This window comes from Drosophila bipectinata, chromosome 4 (assembly GCF_030179905.1).
Source record: "Drosophila bipectinata strain 14024-0381.07 chromosome 4, DbipHiC1v2, whole genome shotgun sequence".
Lineage (NCBI taxonomy): Eukaryota > Metazoa > Arthropoda > Insecta > Diptera > Drosophilidae > Drosophila > Drosophila bipectinata.
Genome location: NC_091740.1, coordinates 6,947,840 through 6,964,928, shown reverse-complemented (window position 1 = coordinate 6,964,928; position 17,089 = coordinate 6,947,840). Strand labels below are relative to the sequence as shown.

The 17,089-nt window shown below is 36.0% G+C and overlaps 1 long non-coding RNA gene across 13 annotated transcripts; it reads left to right on the top strand.

Annotated features, from left to right (window-relative positions):
• LOC108120222 (uncharacterized) lies at positions 1-16,549 on the top strand. Of its 13 annotated transcripts, none has more exons than XR_011443517.1 (4): positions 78-155; positions 254-388; positions 3,534-3,677; positions 5,842-7,419. It is a non-coding gene; the product is annotated as an uncharacterized lncRNA (long non-coding RNA). The 13 variants fall into 13 exon arrangements; XR_011443524.1 differs by having other exon boundaries at positions 94-155; positions 271-388; positions 5,842-7,420; XR_001773059.3 differs by lacking the exons at positions 78-155; positions 5,842-7,419 and adding exons at positions 9,250-9,456; positions 9,745-10,054 and having other exon boundaries at positions 162-388.
• The last annotated feature ends 540 nt before the right edge of the window (positions 16,550-17,089 follow it).

Sequence of the window (17,089 nt, the reverse complement as noted above, 5' to 3'; positions counted from 1 at the left end):
CCTATAATATTCACATATGGTCAGTTGGCAAAGAACCAGATGTGAAAAATCGAAAATGGGGAAAATGGGACTGGGAACCCATCGATAGTTTATTGTGCTGGGTGCTGGGCACATTACTTACACTATCACAAAATACGGCTTGGTTCAAGAAAATGGTAAAAACTGTATACATATATTATATCTTTTCTAATAAAAATGCTTTTCTAATGCATTCTTACGTTCGCGTCGTTTGGATATTGGTGGTGCCTTTAAGCATTTATAAATATAAAGAGAATTTGATAACGGCGAAAAATAAAAGTTAGTAATTTTATTGTTAAATCCAATGATGGTAAGAGGGCGAAATGTACCCCGTGTACAAAAATGTCTACGACCATTTAAGGCATTCAAGGTAATTGAACGTGGAACATATGCCGGTGATTTCATCAAAGATAAATTTTTCTTGTTGTTGTCATATTGAACGGTTGTGGAAGACAGTAGATTTCGTGACATGCCAGGGTTTTTGATCCGCAGTATAAATTACCATCTCGTATGACATTGCTGAATGTGTTATTGGTAAAATACTACGAGGAAAAAAGAATAAAATGTATGAAATTAAAAACAAAAAAGACAAATTTAACTTTTGGCGAAGACGAAGATGATATGCCCTTGCAGTTAAGATCGAATATACATACATACATCGCAAATATCGGATATACCTGACAATTTCATATTAATAATAAATTTTCAAAACTATTTTCAAAAATACCAAAGTAGGTATTTTTGAGGGTTGTTTATAATATATGAAAATTAAATTTGCGTAACAATGTGAACTAAACACGTGGGATTACGTCCCGTATTTGTCTTCCCGTAAAAAAAAAAAATACGCATTATGATCCATATATGTATAAAGCAGGGGTGCCCAAGCTTAGCATACGGCAGAGCAGACTCCAATACCAGAGAAAAATATGACCAATACATTTACACCATTGTTTTCATGTCGATGTACTGAAAAATAAAATTATAGTAACATTTACAAGGGGTTTCAAATAAATATCAATATAATAATAAATACATTTTATTGTAGTAATTATGAATAAACCTTTTTTTTTAAAACAGCTTTTTATCATACTATGCTATTAGTGCATAACTTTATACTTAAAAAATGTTCTGCGAAGAAGAAATTCATCGCTTCAAGTCGACCATTTTGGCCGAAACAAAAACAAAAATGAATTTTTTGCAGTGAAAAGTTTTTGGCAATCCAACAAAACTATACATTCGGATTTGCAATTGTGAAGAATAGGGAAAACACGAATATTTTTTTTTGTATTTGGTCTTTGCCTATGCTGGGAGCAACACCTGTATATGACATTTCATTTCCCATATGAAAGAGCAATTCCAACAACAAAGGAGCAACGAGAGCAATGGGGCTGGGCACCCCTGATTTAGAGACACCGTTTTAAATTTTTTGGCCAAAGTAGAAGGTGCATGCATCGAGTCATTGCGCAGAGCTTTTCTTTAAAACGGTCGAGCATTCTGATGCATTTTGGCAAATTAGTGTTAATGAATCCGAAGAATGCACTGAGTTTCTATTTTATTATGATTTGCTGGACATCACTTAATTGAGCAAAACAAACTGTCTCACATTAGATTGTTGGCGGTTGTTGTCGCTCCAAACATCAAGCAACGTTGAATTAAAAAATGTAACTGCAACTGAAACATTAAGTATAGCCTTAAATCTGGGTAAAATGGCTTAAAATTTAACCACTATTTGATTGTTACCAGTTCTACGTTAACAGTTCCCTATGTAATCTTTGGTGCTAAGTAAGGGGCATTGGGAAAAATACACGAGATTGTTGGATCATCTTGTTGATTTTGCAAAAAATGGATCTCGAACCACGCCGTAAATAGATCGAGGACAGCCGCGATCTGAAGTGACCAACAACCAACAATTTATTTAAGTTCCTGGATACTCACTGTGAGGAATTTGAACTCAGCCAACGCCAAAGAAATTGGGATGGCAAAACTAAGCAGCCATGTTGGCTGTCGAGAGACATCAAGGGCAATATGAACGAGCACCTGCTAGCAGGCTCTGCGGACTTCCTGGCGCTGAGTGTCGAGCAACGGCAATCAATGGCAATGGAGAAATCGGTATATTTGAACTATTTGAGACCGGGACGTTTTACAAGGCAGTGTGAATCAAAATTTAACTGTAGAATATACCACGGACGAAACCATACACTTCTACATAAACAACCGGCTGCATATGCGCAAGGCTTGCAGTGACTCCGAACACTTCGCAGGCTACGGTACAGGACGTACCAACTGGAAGGGAAGATCAGCGTAATCAGGACGCTCCTCAAACTACATCGGTTACAGTGAGTCACTTAGCACGAGCAAATGGCTCACAATCGGTTGCATACGCACAAGGCTGCAGAAATTACACACAAACATGGGCGTCGTCAAAGCACGCTACCGACTGCATTGGTATATGTTCAGAACGCACATGAAACATATACAAGCTTCCGGCTACTATTGGACAGTGGTTCTGAGTTGTCATAAACTTCGGAACGTTGCATTTACACACTTGGACTCGCACGTGCATCATCACGGATACTGGTATCGCGAATTTCTTTCATTAAGGCTGCACAGATGCCAGAAGAAGAAAAGATGAAGACGATGCCAGAAGTTGGTGCATCTCATCTAGTGCTCGATTTGCTCCGACAAAGCTCCCGATTCGTAAGTACTCGAATCGTGGCCACAATTTCTATGCCGAACAGAAAGTATCGGAACTTTCTGTCAGGCTCTCAACTTTCTCCTTAATGCTTAATTGAAACTGAATCCTTAAAACCTCTAAAATAAAAGAGCAGCATAGTGAGTCTCGCAATTCACTTTGGCGTCTAGTAACCTTACTTCAACGTCCGCTCAGGGCAAAGTAACCGTTTCACAAATTTATATAATTATATGTCCTTGGCCCCACACCCTGGGCGCCATATTATTATATGAAGTGTACAATTCGTAAAAGCTCTCGCTTTTCTAGATTCAAGATTCTATTTTTGGTCAGTTGATCCAAACTACCAAATAACATAAGGATCGGTTAACTATATCCTATAGCTGTCACATAACTGAACGATCGAAAATGGTTTTTGGTAGAATTAGAAACTTTGGTATTTTTGAAGATAGAAACTTGGTATTTTTTTAGATATTTTATTGTAATTAATTGGTTTTGTTATGATATTCTCATAAGGATCGGCCAACTATATTCGATGTTTGCAATACATATCCGGTTTTAACTGCAAGGGTATATCAACTTCGGCTCCGCCCGAAGTTAGTTTTCCTCTCTTGTTTTAGATTGTAGATTCTTAGATTTAGATTCTTATTGTAATAAATTGGTTATTCTAATAAGGATCGGCCAACTATAGGGTATATCAACTTCGGCTCCGCCCGAAGATATCTTTCCTTTCATGTTTTAATTGCTAAAATAAAATGTATTTTTTATTATACTCATTTATTTTTTTTAAACCCCTTGTGAATGTTACTACTATTTTTATTTTCAGTGCACCCACATGAATGGGAAAAAAAATTGTCGCACCAATGTATTGGTGACTTTTGCATTGGTATGGGAGTTGGCTCTGCCGTATGCAGATGTTGGGCACTCCTGCAATAGATAAAATGAAAACCAAAATTTATGACAACTAAGTGTAAGTGTAAAATGGAGCCTAATCTCATATAATTTTTATTTTTTATTTCGAATTTAATTAATTTTAATGATTAAAACTGCAAATTTATTGATGATAGTGTTAATTTTCTTTCTCTGTGCGAGCACTTCTTTGACTGGTAGAATGTTTAAGTCGCGATGTATGTATTCGTTGCGAACGTACCATGGTGCCCCAGCGATTGTTCTCAAGATCTTCTACTGAGCTCGTTTGACTATGTCAATATTGCTATTGTTGGCAATAGCAATAGCTTTTTCTCCCATAACTGAGAGCCATACATCCATATAGGCTTTAGTACCGGGTTATACAGTAGGACTTTATATTCAAAGCCAAAGGGAGACCGAGCGGTAACAAGCCAATGAAGGCTGCTGGCTTTTAGCTTTAGGTGTGATCTTTTAGCTTCAATGTGCCGGCGCCATGTGAGTCTTCTGTCGAGGTGCTTGCATTTTTGTTCTTTTACTTCAATTATTCTGCACTAGTGGCAGGGTGTTTTTGGAAGATCAACAAAATCGTTGGAGTGACAGTAGGATTTTTTTTGTCATCTGTGCGCGCCCATCCGCATGTGGGACTTCTAATAGGCATCACAGTTTCTTTCGGTGAGCTCAGAGTTGGGTAAGCTCTCCATAGTGAGTGTTTTTTACTAGAAGTAAACAAATGTTCTATGTAGCGGCGCACTATGGAAACTTGGCACAAAATATTTATATTCTTATTCTAAAATAATATGTTAAAATCAGTAAAAAATGTAAAAAAATAATATGCCAGATCGGGCAACTATATCATATAGCTACCATATAACTGATTGATAGAAAATGCTATAACTTCGGTATTTTTAAAGCTAGAGAATTTTGATTTGGTACGAATGCTATTTTTGGCAAAATAATACAACATGCCAAATTTCATAAGGATCAGCCGACTATATCCTATAGCTGCCATATAACTGAAAAAACGGAAATTGCCCAACTTTCATGTTAAGATGGTGTTAGTATTTTTACGATATTAGACATATAGGCAAATTTTGGCAACAAATTTTTGCACATTTGTTACCCTTGGAGACCGAAAAACACATGGGTTTATAAACAAATGGTAGAATTTTGTGGGATCACTACTAAAATTTCAGCTAAACATGAAAAATACGTTTAAAATATAGGCAGAAAACATGCATTAGTTCCTAGTAATATAATAATAACAATAATTATTATTAATATATCAAATTGTATCTCATTTTATAGAAAATACCTTCAACTTCAAAATCCATTAGAAATAATTTGAATTTGAACACGTAAATAATGATCTGACCACTTCAAAGTGCGGTTTAGTTGTGAAATATTCGTGATGCGCGCTTTACAAATGAGCAACTGTTCACATCTTCAAATCAATTTTTAGAAAATCCCCTTAGATTTTTAGAAAAATCTGGTTTGTCATGAAGAATCTTGGACATTTTAGAGGCGATTTGTTTACTTTTCGTACATTTATGCCGTTATCAATTTTTTTATTTTTGGCCTATGGGAGCATAGTGCCATAATTTGATAAAGGGGGGTCCAAATTTTTTTAAGGGGGGGTTAGACATTTTTTTCTTAAGTTATATGCATAATTACCACGTATATAAAGGTCACCATAACGGCTGGACTACCTTTTTATAGAAAAGCCATTGGTGCTGTCCAGTCGATATGGCAGTGCATATAGTTTGTTCGCAAATTCAATATAGTTTGTTTGCAAATTCAAACTGCGCGCCAACCTAGTCGCGATGACAGCGTCGTGCGATTTTTCTTTAAATTTTTTGTTGATGTTTGCGGCATCTATGAGCGTGCTTGAGCATTTTTTAATTATTTCTTTGTTTCTTTCAACACGCATTGTGTGAACAAGCCGAAGTTGATAAGTGATTAGTATAATTTTAGTTGAGAAAAATCTCTTTCCAAGTTCTCTTACTGAGAAAACACGCCTCACAATTTCACCCGGCTTGAAAGGAAAAACAGGTAAGAAAAATTGCTATAAAAAATTATAAATATATCGGAAAAGTTAGTAGTTTTGCTAGTAGTAGTAGTAGTAGTAGTTGTAGTAGTAGTAGTAGTATTATTATTTATACAATTAATAATTTCGAAAAAACTGAAGATTCTCATTAACTTTTAGCTAACCATTTTTTTTGGCACAGATTGAAAATGCAGAGAAGCTTAACCTTGAAGAAAATCCAGTGGAGACTGGAGGACAACCGACTTCCCACGATACGTCGGAAGTTCAAGAAATGGCTAGCCTCCGTATTGAGTGGGGCTCTGATAAGGTTGTGTTTAAACGCATGTTAATCAGTCACTTATTAAGTTTTTATTAATATTGTAGTATTATTTATTAGTTTGTAAGTTGTTATTATGTAGCCGTGTAAGGATTTATCCGTTGGCAAAATTGTTCAATAAATAATGTAAAGCAGATGTGAAATATATCACGCTAGAGCGGTTTCCCAAATCGATGGAAAACTAGTATTGAGCAATCAAGTCGCAAAATGGGAAAATATGTTTTATGAAATGTCTAATTTTAAGAACGAACTTTTAAATAATTATTGAATTTTATTGAATGGTGAGAAATCAACTTGTAAAAAAATAAGAGAAAAATATAAAAAACAAGAAGAAAAGCTAACTTCGGGCGGAGCCGAAGTTGATATACCCTTTCAGTTAAAACCGGATATAAATCGCAAACATAGGATATAGTTGGCCGATCTTTATGAGAATATCATAATAAAACCAATTAATTACCAATTAATAATAAAACCTTTTTTTTTAAATATTTAAAAAAAAGTCTCAAAAAGCACCAAAGTTGGTATTTCTACCAAAAACCATTTCCGATCGTTCGGTTGTATGGCAGCCGATCGTGATATCAATTCAGGAGGTGATCGTGATCAAGAAGATATATACTTTAGAGGGTCGATGATGTCTCCTTCTTCCACTTTTGACCAAAATTATAATACCCTCTGTAAGGGTATAAAAATAGACATCATACAAGATGGTGCCATTCTTATAAAAGGGAACAATGTTGTTAACAACTTCCATCTAAACGATTCGTTTTTAATAACAAATTAAGAATACAAAAATATCATTAAACTTTATATTATTCATTTTAATCATTATATATTTGATTTTTTCACTTAATATAAAATAAAAAAGTGCCATATTATTTGTAACCAAAAAACATCGGCTTAAACTAGAAAAATCTATTAATCAAGAAAATTTTTAAACAGAATTAAGAGATCATTTAAACGAATTTCATATTGAATCGGGACGATCCATTTTAGAAGGCGCAGAGTTATCCAACCCGTAAATACAGGCCACTTATGGCTTTCCACTTATGAATCTTATAAACAATATTTTTAAACTCTGCATTTGCTTTCGGCTTTGTCTTCGGCTCTGAGGTCCGATCTCGGTTCCCCATAAACAAATCAAAATCAAAAGTAAACATCAGCTTTCCTCCGAAGCCCAATCAATTACGCCTTTTGCGTTTCAAGTACCCACCAAATTGCATCGATCAGCTTAATCGAATTTCACAATAAGATGCGACATTTTCATCGTAAGCCTCTAATCTAAACACAACTGATGGCCGAGGTTCTTTGGATCAGATTTAGAATTAAGAAGTAAGTCCCTTTTTGACCGAGACCGCGAACGGTTGACAAAAAAATATTTAAAAGAAATCAAAAGTGTCTTGTAATAATTACGTTTAATAAATAAAGGTTTAACACCAAGTTGTATAAATAAAAAATAAAATTTACATTTTTTTATTTCACCGAACTACAAACAATTTAACTTTTACACATTGTTTTGATTTTAGGTCTAAAATGTAAAGATGGCACTGAAAAAACTGAAGATTGTCATTAGTTTTTAGCTAACCATATTTTTTTGACACAGATTGAAAATGTAGCCTAACCTCGAAGATAATCTATCGGAAACTGGAGAACAATCGACTTCCGAAGATACAAACAAAAACAAAATAGAATTGCTTCCATTCAAAAACGACATCGCTCTAGCTACGTCTAATGCTTGAAATACAAGGAACGCGTGTGAAATCCTGAACATTATCGACGACTCGTGGGTGCCACCAGCTAATTTTTCGACATCAACTGCCAAAAATTTATCTTTCCAAAGAAAATGGCTTGAGGAATTTCACTGGTTGGCATATTCAGCGAAAGAAAATGGCGCACAATGTAAGTGCTGCCTACCTTTTGGCGTGAAAACCGGTGGAATTTGCGACGTACGTCTGGGGAAACGCACCAAGAAGCCGTTCAACACTTGGAAGCACGCGAAAGAAACTTTTCGGAACCACAAAAAACTTCATTACTATAAAAAATCCATCGTTGCTTTTGAAAATTTACGCGATATTCAGCTTGGCAAAACTAACTTTATTAATGAAAGAAAAAACTAAAGAAGAAAATTACGAACGACTGAAACCCATAGTTATTGCAATAGTTTTATGTGGACGTCAAGAAATTGCACTTCATGTCCGTAGAGACGATGAAAGTTTGTATAATGAAGAGGAACCAAATGCGGATGATAAAACTGATGGAAAATATTCGTACAAAGGAAACTTTGGTGCAATTCTACGGTATCAAGCTGAAGGTGACGAAACACTCAAGAAAAACCTTTTGTCTGCTTCGAAAAATTCAACATATTTGAGCAAAACCATTCACAATGAAATTATCGCATCTGTCATGAATTGATAAAAAAATCGTTGTTCGAATAAATCATTCGGAAGGATTCTCAGTTTTAGCCGAAGGATCGACTGACATTTCAAGCATAGAGCAATTTTCCATTTGCACACGAAACAATTTGAATCCATTGAATTCACAAACAAATATTTGTGAGGATTTCCTCGGATTTGTTCCCGTCGTTTACGTTTTTGGACAAGCTCTGGCAAATTCCATCAGGAATTATCTGATATCCAGATATCACAAATATCCGATATCGGCGTGGATTGCTCATTCATATACGGCCAAAGATAAGACGGAGCTCCAGCGGCGAGTGGCGAATTTCATGAAGCCCAGGCTTATTTGAGGTTTACTTTTCCTCTCGCAATTTATGTGCATTGCGCCGCGCACAGCTTCAGTTTGACCATCAATACAGCTTGCGAAGTATCTTGTATCAAAAACGCGTCGGGAACTATCGGAGCAATTCAAGCATTTTTTCACCGGCCCAAAAGACAAAGCTTCTTTAAGAACAAAATTTCAAAAATGTCAGAGAAAAGTGAGCAAAGAAAATAAAAATGGGCACAGTCTCATGAAGCTATATTAAGATACGTCGAACTTCAACCGGCTGTTATTGAAGCGTTGAAAGAAATAGGAGAGGCCATGAAATTGGCTAATGATGCTTTGAACGACGCCATGCGTGAAAACGAGGATTTATGCTTCCAAATTGTTTATCAAAAAGTTTCTGCAATTTGTTCGGAATACGAGATTGAAATAAAAATACCTCGTCGATGCAGTCGACAAAATAATCGTTGCAACGTTGAAGCGAAAACAGTTGAAGAGTATTACAAAATCGCATTTTACATACCTTTTCTCGACACCTACATTTTTCATCTTCAGAGTCGATTCCAAAAACACAAAACTGTTTTTCAAAGTTTTGGACAGCTATTCCTCAAACAAGGATTCGACGAGAAGAAATGTGCAAGCCTCTACCAATTTAACCAAGTAATACTGGATTGTTCCGAGAGTAATTTCATTTCATAAGTCAAAATGTGGAGACAACGGATCTGCAATCAAAACATCGAAAATGCACTTGATGCATTAGCAGTGAGTATCTCCCAAATTCCCAGATAATATTTGGCTAAAAAATAATGCCAGGTTTCTCATATATTGTACCAAAAAATCTGATTGATTATAATACTAATAGATTATCATTTATTTTCTATTTAATTTAAAAACAAAATTTTTTAATTTAAAAGAATCAGAGAAAAATCACTAATCACTAAATCACGACTTATTGACAATTAATTGAGTAAGAGATATTTTTGGTGCAATTTGAAACAAAGTAAAGTAAATAATATCCATTGAAAATCTAAATAGAAGGAATTTTTGCAGATCATAAATGGAATAACTTTCAAAAACCGCAAACAAAATCCTACGAGTTTTGGCGGTGATACCCGTGACCCCAGCAACTTCAGAACGATAATTTTCTACTTTGAAAATGGAGAATGAAAGATTATCTGAGAAACACGATGGGTCAAGAGCGTATCAATAGTCTTGTATCTTTGAACATTCATCATCGCATAACTTTGACTGAATTCTTAGAAAGTTTTTTTAAAAACCATAAGAAAATTTAAGAGCGACTAGAATTGTTTGTGGAACATATATTTTTTCTTGATCAGTCATATTGATTAAATTCGTAATTATCCTCTTTGTTATTATCTTCTATTGCATTAACTATTCGAAAATAAATTACGAAATTCTATTAATATTTTTGTGTTTCAACTTCACCAAAATGCCCAATAAAAGCATAAAATTTGAAAGTATATGATACCATGAGGGGTTCCGGACCCGAAAACCCCCGCCTCGTGGATCCGCCACTGGTGTCAATTGTAAGAATTGTTTGTGTTGTTTTTGAAATGTGTGTATTTGTGTACCCCCTGAAAAGGAAAAAGGTAAAACAAAGTATTATTTTCAAACGGAGTAACAAAAATAGTTTCAATAAATTTTGACTGTGTTTCGTTCTCTTTTAAATGAACGCACACTTTTTTGCACTTTTTTTTTATATTTGGATTGAGGTCAGATCCTTTAATTTAGAAAATTAGAAGAAGTTATTAGTTAACTTATACGAAAGGTATCCAAAATCTACTAAGACATAATTTTCAATCCTGAGACAGTATTGACCGATGAAGCTGTAGCTCTTCTTATGGATGAGAGCTTAACAAAAAAAAACAGTGTTGTTCAATAAGGGAGCTAGCTAAGCATAATATTTTTCCCTAGTGAAACAAGGTGGATAAAAAAAAAATGACTGCCATCCCTTTGAAATGGTGTAGGTAAGTTCTACTTCGGATACACATTTGGAGGTCATTTCAGATTATCAAGTTAAATTTTCCTTTGATATGAAACTACAAACCAAAGAACAAATGCAATGACAATAGAAATGAGTTATGTTAAGTTGAGGCGACGATGCGGGGCCAGTCACTGACACCCCCATCCACTTGAGCCGCCGGGGCTACATATGATACCGCATAGGCAAGAGGTCTTACAAGGGGACCTCCCCCTCCTATCTACTAATGTGCCCAAGAGTGTGCTATTTTTCCTGCGGCTCGCGGTCCCATCAAGCTTCCCGGATGAAGGTAACAAGTCTGCGTGGAGCGAGGTGTGTTAGGTCCGTGAGTGCAATGACACAGGAGGTGTGCGGCGGTCTCTTCCTCTTCTACATCCCCACAGCTCCTGCAGTAATCATAGTGTGGCACCGCTAATCTAACCACCTAGTGATGGCCTTGGCTGCAAGACTGCTGTCCTGCCTAATGAGAGTGATAAGCATCATTGATCTTTTCCTAGAGCGGAGTTTCTGAAATTTGTTCGGAATACGAGATTGAAATAAAAATACCTCGTCGATGCAGTCGACAAAATAATCGTTGCAACGTTGAAGCGAAAACAGTTGAAGAGTATTACAAAATCGCATTTTACATACCTTTTCTCGACACCTACATTTTTCATCTTCAGAGTCGATTCCAAAAACACAAAACTGTTTTTCAAAGTTTTGGACAGCTATTCCTCAAACAAGGATTCGACGAGAAGAAATGTGCAAGCCTCTACCAATTTAACCAAGTAATACTGGATTGTTCCGAGAGTAATTTCATTTCATAAGTCAAAATGTGGAGACAACGGATCTGCAATCAAAACATCGAAAATGCACTTGATGCATTAGCAGTGAGTATCTCCCAAATTCCCAGATAATATTTGGCTAAAAAATAATGCCAGGTTTCTCATATATTGTACCAAAAAATCTGATTGATTATAATACTAATAGATTATCATTTATTTTCTATTTAATTTAAAAACAAAATTTTTTAATTTAAAAGAATCAGAGAAAAATCACTAATCACTAAATCACGACTTATTGACAATTAATTGAGTAAGAGATATTTTTGGTGCAATTTGAAACAAAGTAAAGTAAATAATATCCATTGAAAATCTAAATAGAAGGAATTTTTGCAGATCATAAATGGAATAACTTTCAAAAACCGCAAACAAAATCCTACGAGTTTTGGCGGTGATACCCGTGACCCCAGCAACTTCAGAACGATAATTTTCTACTTTGAAAATGGAGAATGAAAGATTATCTGAGAAACACGATGGGTCAAGAGCGTATCAATAGTCTTGTATCTTTGAACATTCATCATCGCATAACTTTGACTGAATTCTTAGAAAGTTTTTTTAAAAACCATAAGAAAATTTAAGAGCGACTAGAATTGTTTGTGGAACATATATTTTTTCTTGATCAGTCATATTGATTAAATTCGTAATTATCCTCTTTGTTATTATCTTCTATTGCATTAACTATTCGAAAATAAATTACGAAATTCTATTAATATTTTTGTGTTTCAACTTCACCAAAATGCCCAATAAAAGCATAAAATTTGAAAGTATATGATACCATGAGGGGTTCCGGACCCGAAAACCCCCGCCTCGTGGATCCGCCACTGGTGTCAATTGTAAGAATTGTTTGTGTTGTTTTTGAAATGTGTGTATTTGTGTACCCCCTGAAAAGGAAAAAGGTAAAACAAAGTATTATTTTCAAACGGAGTAACAAAAATAGTTTCAATAAATTTTGACTGTGTTTCGTTCTCTTTTAAATGAACGCACACTTTTTTGCACTTTTTTTTTATATTTGGATTGAGGTCAGATCCTTTAATTTAGAAAATTAGAAGAAGTTATTAGTTAACTTATACGAAAGGTATCCAAAATCTACTAAGACATAATTTTCAATCCTGAGACAGTATTGACCGATGAAGCTGTAGCTCTTCTTATGGATGAGAGCTTAACAAAAAAAAACAGTGTTGTTCAATAAGGGAGCTAGCTAAGCATAATATTTTTCCCTAGTGAAACAAGGTGGATAAAAAAAAAATGACTGCCATCCCTTTGAAATGGTGTAGGTAAGTTCTACTTCGGATACACATTTGGAGGTCATTTCAGATTATCAAGTTAAATTTTCCTTTGATATGAAACTACAAACCAAAGAACAAATGCAATGACAATAGAAATGAGTTATGTTAAGTTGAGGCGACGATGCGGGGCCAGTCACTGACACCCCCATCCACTTGAGCCGCCGGGGCTACATATGATACCGCATAGGCAAGAGGTCTTACAAGGGGACCTCCCCCTCCTATCTACTAATGTGCCCAAGAGTGTGCTATTTTTCCTGCGGCTCGCGGTCCCATCAAGCTTCCCGGATGAAGGTAACAAGTCTGCGTGGAGCGAGGTGTGTTAGGTCCGTGAGTGCAATGACACAGGAGGTGTGCGGCGGTCTCTTCCTCTTCTACATCCCCACAGCTCCTGCAGTAATCATAGTGTGGCACCGCTAATCTAACCACCTAGTGATGGCCTTGGCTGCAAGACTGCTGTCCTGCCTAATGAGAGTGATAAGCATCATTGATCTTTTCCTAGAGCGGAGTTTCTGAAATTTGTTCGGAATACGAGATTGAAATAAAAATACCTCGTCGATGCAGTCGACAAAATAATCGTTGCAACGTTGAAGCGAAAACAGTTGAAGAGTATTACAAAATCGCATTTTACATACCTTTTCTCGACACCTACATTTTTCATCTTCAGAGTCGATTCCAAAAACACAAAACTGTTTTTCAAAGTTTTGGACAGCTATTCCTCAAACAAGGATTCGACGAGAAGAAATGTGCAAGCCTCTACCAATTTAACCAAGTAATACTGGATTGTTCCGAGAGTAATTTCATTTCATAAGTCAAAATGTGGAGACAACGGATCTGCAATCAAAACATCGAAAATGCACTTGATGCATTAGCAGTGAGTATCTCCCAAATTCCCAGATAATATTTGGCTAAAAAATAATGCCAGGTTTCTCATATATTGTACCAAAAAATCTGATTGATTATAATACTAATAGATTATCATTTATTTTCTATTTAATTTAAAAACAAAATTTTTTAATTTAAAAGAATCAGAGAAAAATCACTAATCACTAAATCACGACTTATTGACAATTAATTGAGTAAGAGATATTTTTGGTGCAATTTGAAACAAAGTAAAGTAAATAATATCCATTGAAAATCTAAATAGAAGGAATTTTTGCAGATCATAAATGGAATAACTTTCAAAAACCGCAAACAAAATCCTACGAGTTTTGGCGGTGATACCCGTGACCCCAGCAACTTCAGAACGATAATTTTCTACTTTGAAAATGGAGAATGAAAGATTATCTGAGAAACACGATGGGTCAAGAGCGTATCAATAGTCTTGTATCTTTGAACATTCATCATCGCATAACTTTGACTGAAGACGAAATTCTTAGAAAGTTTTTTTAAAAACCATAAGAAAATTTAAGAGCGACTAGAATTGTTTGTGGAACATATATTTTTTCTTGATCAGTCATATTGATTAAATTCGTAATTATCCTCTTTGTTATTATCTTCTATTGCATTAACTATTCGAAAATAAATTACGAAATTCTATTAATATTTTTGTGTTTCAACTTCACCAAAATGCCCAATAAAAGCATAAAATTTGAAAGTATAAGATACCATGAGGGGTTCCGGACCCGAAAACCCCCGCCTCGTGGATCCGCCACTGGTGTCAATTGTAAGAATTGTTTGTGTTGTTTTTGAAATGTGTGTATTGGTGTACCCCCTGAAAAGGAAAAAGGTAAAACAAAGTATTATTTTCAAACGGAGTAACAAAAATAGTTTCAATAAATTTTGACTGTGTTTCGTTCTCTTTTAAATGAACGCACACTTTTTTGCACTTTTTTTTTATATTTGGATTGAGGTCAGATCCTTTAATTTAGAAAATTAGAAGAAGTTATTAGTTAACTTATACGAAAGGTATCCCAAATCTACTAAGACATAATTTTCAATCCTGAGACAGTATTGACCGATGAAGCTGTAGCTCTTCTTATGGATGAGAGCTTAACAAAAAAAAACAGTGTTGTTGTTCAATAAGGGAGCTAGCTAAGCATAATATTTTTCCCTAGTGAAACAAGGTGGATAAAAAAAAAATGACTGCCATCCCTTTGAAATGGTGTAGGTAAGTTCTACTTCGGATACACATTTGGAGGTCATTTCAGATTATCAAGTTAAATTTTCCTTTGATATGAAACTACAAACCAAAGAACAAATGCAATGACAATAGAAATGAGTTATGTTAAGTTGAGGCGACGATGCGGGGCCAGTCACTGACACCCCCATCCACTTGAGCCGCCGGGGCTACATATGATACCGCATAGGCAAGAGGTCTTACAAGGGGACCTCCCCCTCCTATCTACTAATGTGCCCAAGAGTGTGCTATTTTTCCTGCGGCTCGCGGTCCCATCAAGCTTCCCGGATGAAGGTAACAAGTCTGCGTGGAGCGAGGTGTGTTAGGTCCGTGAGTGCAATGACACAGGAGGTGTGCGGCTGTCTCTTCCTCTTCTACATCCCCACAGCTCCTGCAGTAATCATAGTGTGGCACCGCTAATCTAACCACCTAGTGATGGCCTTGGCTGCAAGACTGCAGTCCTGCCTAATGAGAGTGATAAGCATCATTGATCTTTTCCTAGAGCGGATATACCATATCATGCGTCAGTTCCTGCAGTTTTGGAGATTTCTCTATTTCCTCAGTGCAACGCGGTCAAAGTGATCTCTGCATCTTAGCCTACATGTAGCTAAGGGAATGCTTACAAGTTCCTTCTCTGGGAGGAGAGGATTGGTAGTACCTGCCCTTGCTAGTTCATCAGCGGCGCAATTTCCCTCGTGGTCCCTATGTCCGGGCAACCATATGAGGTGGATGTCATGCTGTTCTGCCATCTCGTTAAAAGATCTGCGACAGTCATTCACTGTCCTGGAGTTGGATGAAAAATCGCCAAGGGCTTTGAGTTCCGCTTGACTGTCTGAAAAGATACAGATTGTGTCTTGATTGCCAGTAAGTGCTAGAGATCATAGTGCTTCTCCGATAGCTATTACTTCTGCTTGGAACACTTACTTCTGCATTGATTATCGAGCATGGCAGGATGTTGTTGAACGCACCTTCTATGTCTAGAAAAGCAATGTGTGCGTATTCCTTGTCACTAAGTGCCTTTTCGACGAAGGTAGTGATCTCGTGAAGTCCCGTCTCTGTGGATCGGTCCTTCCTATACGCATGCTGTGATCCCGAGATATCATCTGGGTTGATGGAAAGATTAATGTGGAGGCTCTCTCCATTGTCTTGAGGAGGAAGGACGACAGGCTTATAGGTCTGAAGTCCTTAGGGGTGCAGTGTGATGGTTTTCCCGCTTTGGGTAAACTTGAGTCGATTGTAATCCGATCCGACTCCCGATTGAGTCAAGATTGTAATTGAAAAATCAAGACCTGGGAGAGGCCATGAAATTGGCTAATGATGCTTTGAACGACGCCATGTAAAAGCGTGAAAACGAGGATTTATGCTTCCAAATTGTTTATAAAAAAGTTTCTGAAATTTGTTCGGAATACGAGATTGAAATAAAAATCGCATTTTACATACCTTTTCTCGACACCTACATTTCTCATCTTCAGAGTCGATTCCAAAAACACAAAACAGTTTTTCAAAGTTTTGGACAGCTATTCCTCAAACAAGGATTCGACGAGAAGAAATGTGCAAGCCTCTACCAATTTAACCAAGTAATACTGGATTGTTCCGAGAGTAATTTCATTTCATAAGTCAAAATGTGGAGACAACGGATCTGCAATCAAAACAGTGCAGTTAGCAGTGAGTATCTCCCAAATTCCCAGATAATATTTGGCTAAAAAATAATGCCAGGTTTCTTATATATTGTACCAAAAAATCTGATTGATTATAATACTAATAGATTATCATTTATTTTCTATTTAATTTAAAAACAAAATTTTTTAATTTAAAAGAATCAGAGAAAAATCACTAATCACTAAATCACGACTTATTGACAATTAATTGAGTAAGAGATATTTTTGGTGCAATTTGAAACAAAGTAAAGTAAATAATATCCATTGAAAATCTAAATAGAAGGAATTTTTGCAGATCATAAATGGAATAACTTTCAAAAACCGCAAACAAAATCCTACGAGTTTTGGCGGTGATACCCGTGACCCCAGCAACTTCAGAACGATAATTTTCTACTTTGAAAATGGAGAATGAAAGATTATCTGAGAAACACGATGGGTCAAGAGCGTATCAATAGTCTTGTATCTTTGAACATTCATCATCGCATAACTTTGACTGAAGACGAAATTCTTAG